Below are 6,336 nucleotides of genomic sequence, written 5' to 3' on the forward strand. Positions count from 1 at the left end.
TGGCACACGCCCCCTAATCCCTTAAATAGTGCACTATTTGAAGGGACAGCAATTTGTAGTGGTGTCCGAAACATAGTGGACGTCATTGCATGCACTCATTCAATCAATCCCACAACAATGCACCGCAATAACAAGTGTACAACCGATGTACGCTCAACGGCTTGAAAATACCCACAATGAGTCACGCGCTGAATGAAATCCTGCATCTCGCCAGGAGATGACGCCGCAGCTGAATCAAAGGCTGAATCCGAGAGCGCCCCTATACATTTAAATAGGGCACTATTTAAGGGGATAGGCATTTGCAGTGGTGTCCAAAACCATAGTGGACATTATTGAGTGCACTCATTCAATCCCACATTGCACCGAGGCTGTCCGAATTTGCTCACTCGTTTTCATTCACTCCTTAATTAGGGAATAGTGACGAGGGTTTAGGAGACGATTTCGGATTCAGCCAAACATCCATCCATTTTCTAAACCGTGCTGATGCAGGGTAATATCATACAGGTATAAATTCCTTTTCAATTGATTATTGAATTGTTTAATTATGGTTTTTATACATGCTAGTTTCCATGGCAGAGTTCAAGATGAATCTTTTCATTAGCCTACTACTGGAGCTGCTATGTTTCAAATAATTATTCAACTGCAAGCAGAAACTATGCACAATGGGCAGCCCTTCCAGCATACTCAGTGTCTGAATTCACTCACTCGTTTTCATTCACTCCAATGGACTAGTGGAGTAATGGGGAATAGGGAGTGAGGGTGTAGGGACCGATGTCAAACACAGCATCTGTGTTTGTTAAGGAATCGGTTGAGTGAATGACTCAGTGACTCGTTTAAAACACAAAAGACACTCGCTTGTCTCCACCTACAGGCATAACAACGTAGCTGCCAGAGAACCACCTGATTTTATGAGTGAAATAATCTTTTAGGGCCACGAATTCAAAAGATTCTAGTTACTGAGATAAATCAAAATTCACAGCAATAGTTTGCAGTTCAGTTTAAGGTTGTTCTTGCTTCATTGCATTTATTGAACGAGGGATCATCTGATTGTTATAAATGATGCGTAGTGTGACCTACACTATTCACCTATTACTCCACTATTTTTCACGAATCAGTCATACACCGGGGCTTGACATGAGAATTTAATCACTTTTGTAAAAGACTGTGTTGCCGTTTGTAAGTTCACATTAAAGGCAAATAATGACTGTGAAAGAGACTTTTTACAGCACAGACTCGCTTGCCATTATCCACCAGGGGGTGCAAAGATAACACCCATTCCACCCTCTCATCTTCAGCCAAAAAGCCCTCAACACAACCCGACGAATATCTCAAATATATTATTTCAGGACTATTAAGGAGGATTTCAATTCATTCAGAGAATCTGTCATTCTGTGTAAAAGGTGAACCATATGCTGCAAAGTTTAGGGCACACGTGTTGCACAACCTAATGCAATGTAACGTGTGACTTGTGCACACACAAACAGATAACCACCAACCGTTTCAGTCCATATATCTGAGTTTAACTTAAATAGAGTAGGATTCAATATCTTACTTTGAATGTTCTGTTTGGAACCACTACAGAGCACAACAATTAGGCTAAGTTTCTTGCGTCACAGGCGTATTCTTCACCTCTTTCAATCTCTGTATGCATGGCGATTTTTTCATAAAGCTGGATGCATATGCAACAGTAGCTACACCAGCATTTGTTATAGTAACTCGCCCGTGCTCAGTGTGATTAAACAAGCACCACTTATAGGCTATAATAAATTATTTCAAAAGAATGATCTAATTGTCATGCAAATCATGCCGTGTTCATTCATTGACTATCAATTGTTGCTGTGACTAATACAGAACATCGGGAGGGAAATGTGCTAATTTACTTTGAAATTCATTTGAGACAAGAGTCCTTAATGTTTCCAGTTGCACACAATGATATTCAAGTTTAGCGGATTTATAGCCGATTTGGCATGCTGCTTCGAGGAGGCTATCTATGATTCTGCCGCGTGTCCACAGAATTAAAATGATGTAGGCTAAAACCCAACAACACATTAAAGTCTTACGATCTATAGCAATTTCCCGTGCAATCCAATCCATCACATGTTGAATAAACTATAATGCAGAATGCATTGGCAATGATGCGAATCGTCTTACCTGTTTAAAAGCTCGTCGTTTTTATGCCTCCGCGATTTATGTATAACAATATCACTGGTGCTTATTCTTCTGGTAGTGTTTTATTTGGCTTGATGTGATCTTCAATGATCAGCTGTTGTTTTATAAGCACTGCGCGCGTGCCCTGTCAGTTCCCACCGTTCCCTAGTGCCCGGTGCAACGCTGGTGAACACGATTAAAGAAAAAATAAAACCTTAGCCAGCGGTACGCCGTCAAAAACTACTTTCGAAGGCCACTTCATCTTAATTGTTTTCTCCGTACATCCGTGTGATACGAGCGATGCGGGACGAACGCACGCTGTCAAGAAAAGAAGGGGGAAAATCCGCATCCCAGTGAGAAATGAAACGGGTATCCTCTCTCTTGTCAAATTAAGTCAAACATCGGTTGGTGGTCTTCTTTTGCTCTGTTCCCTTCACTTTCCTCCTTCCTCTTTCCAGAGACGAGTAGCTTTAAACACAGGTTTTAAACGAGTGCGATAAGAGCCCGGTAAGCTCTCTTCTCTCTTCTGCTTCAGGACCCGCACTGATACAGCTCGCGCTCCTGCATGCTCTCTTCTCTACACACACGAGCTCAGCTCAAAGCATCTCTGCTTTTGGATGATTCCTTTAGCAATCATCAAAATGCAAGTTAGACTGTCAAATATAAGGATGGGAATCGAAAACATTCGATTGACTATGCTTGCGATTCAATATCCTCTCAATTCATAACTTGGCGATTCCATTAAAGTAGCCTAGGATTATTTTCCAAAATTCTTCGGAAATATCAGGAAAATTCGTACCGCGTTTACTGCCCTCAGCAGTCTGTTAGAAATAGTGATAAATTATTATGTTAACATTAACAAACAGGTCTAAACTTATTTCAAAACGTGTTACTTTGCTCGACATATTTCTAATATTGTTTTCTAAATAAAAGAATTAAACAATCATAAATAGACAGTCAAATTTAATTAATTATTCATTTTGAGTAGGCCTTTATAAAATAGTCTATTGTAGCCTACAATAGACAATTTTATATAAGCCTTGTGATTAGGGTGGATACTGGTAAAGTGGAACACTGGGTAAAGTGGGACAGTTACGTTTTGTTGTTGTTGTTAGTTTTATATGTGGATGCATTCACTATGAACGTTCCTATTTTTAAAATAAATTAAACCCAATGCAAAATATTGTGTGCAGGTGATAGGGAGGGATGGTGAAACTGCTGGGACAGATGTGATAATTTTTTGTTTACAGTGTTATTGTTGGTTATATTGTAATAGGCCAGTGTATATTTATTAATTAGGCCTACACTTGAATAGTAATGTAATGTGTTTGAGTTGAGTGTCCCAGTTTGCCAATAGGTTAAAGCTTGACCCAGTTTGACAGTAGGCCTAGTGCCTGGGGGGGGTTGTGGTCATTGTATGTTTGTGGAAGAGTCATCCAAAATGTGTTTAAAATTGTATTATTATGCTAGCCTATTATTATTATAATTATTATTATTATTATTATTATTATTATTATTATTATTATTATTATTATTATTATTATTATTATTATCATCATCATCATTCTGTATAGGCTAGTAGAGCTCTTACGCTATTTAAAATAGTATGGCTAAGTCATTTGGATGATGATCATAATAGATATTACGCAGAAGACAAATTATCAGAAAGTGTCCCACACTTTACCAGTAGGCTATTCTATCATTGCTGTAAGTAGCATACATATAGCCTACACAACAGTAAACAAAAGTGGACTATTTTGATTCGGACATGACGAAATTAACAAAACGTTTATTAAGTAAATTGGGGGACCGCTCCGATTGATTCAGACAACATTTGATTCGATAAATTTATCTGACTCATAAGAGTCTCTTTGGGAAATTGGCTCTCCCCCTCTTCACTGCGTTCGGTAGATTCTAAGTCACTAAAAACAACTGTCTCAAAAGAGTTGCAAATTGGAGAACACTGGCAGTGATGTAGTTTTTTTTTAAATTAATTTAGAATTATAACAACGCCGCTCATAAGTTTCATTCGCTCGCGAAATAGCGCGCTGTCCTTTTGATTCACTAAAAAGAACCGACTCATATGAGTCGTTCGTTTGGGAATCAAACTACACTGGTTGCGCTTTTGTAGCCGTGTTGAGTATAGGCTATTAATAGTGCAGGAAAATGTTGCAGCGTTCAAGCACGTTCGACCTAACGTCATGCAGCCTAAATATATCGGTTTGTATATTGTTAAATTGAATTCCCAGCGATGATACAAGCAACAAAGCAGCCCACTCACAAGACTAGCCTACTCTTTCTTGCTACATCATGTTGTAACTTGTGAGCCAAGGATCCCCCGTACTTCTCATCAGGTGTAGCCTACATAACGCGCATTGATCATTTGCATTAGGCATAAGTGCTCTCTGTTTGGTGCCAATGAGTAATTCATGAATCACATATAGCCTACTCCCCATACTCCACATGGATTTTTGAACATTCTGCAAATTTTACTCTGCCCGAGAATCATCACGCTTGAATAAGAGTTTACCAAAACGAAACACATGATTGTCAGTAGAAATTCATATTTCAGGAAACAGGTTGTCAGCATCAGGAAACTCATACACACACCAGATGAGGGGTGCAGTAGATGAGAGCTGTTTAATTTAGACTGCCCAAAAAGGAAATTCACACATTAACATGAGATCAAAGACACTCTTTCTCGTCACATCAACAGCTCTCAGAACACTTGAAATGGTTATATAGTCTGCACTACACACAAATAAATAACAGCCTAATCTTACTCTCACGTGCACTGCAGAAATTATTAATCATTGTCCGTAAAAAACAAAATGTACAGACCCTGCAAGTTTTTGCAGATAATTAATGAGGCCTCTCATTCATCTCACCACCCTTAATGATGTATTTAAGATTTAATGCATTTTCTAAACCTTGAGTCAGTGAGCAGTGCAGGTGTTCAATAGCTTGTGTGTCAGCATCCCTTTAGAACTGCCTATGAATCAGCAAGGCTGTAGCTCTGCTAAGTGAGGACAAATCTCCACGGACTGAAAGCTAGATTTAGGCTAAACGGACGCATAATTGTACTTAGGAGATATGCATCTGTGATTCTGTGCAAAGAGAGACACGGCAGATTTTATGATGTAGCCTTAGAGAAGACCAAGTTCTTACAGAGCCCTTTACTATCTTAGCAAGATCTAATCCACGTTTTCTTGACATGGGGTCCGGAGTCGATTTACGCTGCTGGATAATAAGAATAGATGTCAAGCTATGTGACCTTTTCCCTCAAACACACACCAATCACGCAACCTGTCATTCCAGTCGAGTCGCACACTTTGAACTCCCAGAGAGGGGTGAGGAAAGGGGCAGCGGAAAGCTCTGCTAAACTGACTTCAAATCTCCACAGATTTCTGGATTCATGTCAAATAAGCCATGCCACAATAAAGATTAGTGTCCTATTATGCTATTTTAAAGGTTCCTAATTTTGTTTTGGAGGTTTACAAAGGACAAAAACTGATTTCAGCAGTTTCTATCATGTGTCAAACTGCTGAAATCACGTGACATTGGCAATTCACTGATTCATGACCGTTTATTTGAGGAACACGGAAGAGAAGACAATCCTGAATAAAATCGTAGTTTTTGTTATTTTTGGACCAAAATGTATTTCCGATGCTTCAAGAGATTCTAATTAACTAACTGATGTCACATATGGACTACTCTGATGATGTTTTTATTCCCTTTCTGGACATGGACAGTATAGTGTGCATACATTTAGATACGCTCTCGTACTAAATATAAAATATCTTAAACTGTGTTCTGAAGATGAACGGAGGTCTTACGGGTGAGGAACAACATTAGGGTGTCATTAATGACATAAATTTCATTTTTGGGTGAACTAACCCTTTAAGCCCAGCGATCGTACACATTGTGAAGACCACAGCAATAGCATCAATTTTACCATATCAATCCGTTCACAAGTCCGATGATGAAACTATTTATTCAACCCGAACCACCATCGCAAGAACGACTTAAACAGGACATTTCTACAGTTTGTCGTACATTGAGATTTTGCAACTGTAATTCCTCACCATCAGCATTAACAATGTACATGAACAAGCCAATTTATATATTTCTAATTTATTGCAGGGCACATTCTGGAACTTTATCAATAACAGAGCATTAAAGCTAAAC

At 38.9% G+C, this 6,336-nt stretch overlaps 1 protein-coding gene across 2 annotated transcripts in view; it reads right to left on the bottom strand.

The window, feature by feature from the left end:
* The window catches only part of grik4 (glutamate receptor, ionotropic, kainate 4), a 464,566-nt gene extending 461,701 nt beyond the window's left edge, over positions 1-2,865 (bottom strand). Inside the window, exon 1 of one of the 2 annotated variants that reach the window (XM_067450733.1) lies at positions 2,152-2,865. The gene's annotated coding sequence lies outside the window, so the exon portion shown is untranslated. The remainder of the gene's footprint in view (positions 1-2,151) is intronic. The other variant, XM_067450732.1, reaches the window with a different exon arrangement.
* Positions 2,866-6,336: the final 3,471 nt, after the last annotated feature.

Source organism: Pseudorasbora parva, chromosome 8 (assembly GCF_024679245.1).
Source record: "Pseudorasbora parva isolate DD20220531a chromosome 8, ASM2467924v1, whole genome shotgun sequence".
NCBI classification, from domain to species: domain Eukaryota; kingdom Metazoa; phylum Chordata; class Actinopteri; order Cypriniformes; family Gobionidae; genus Pseudorasbora; species Pseudorasbora parva.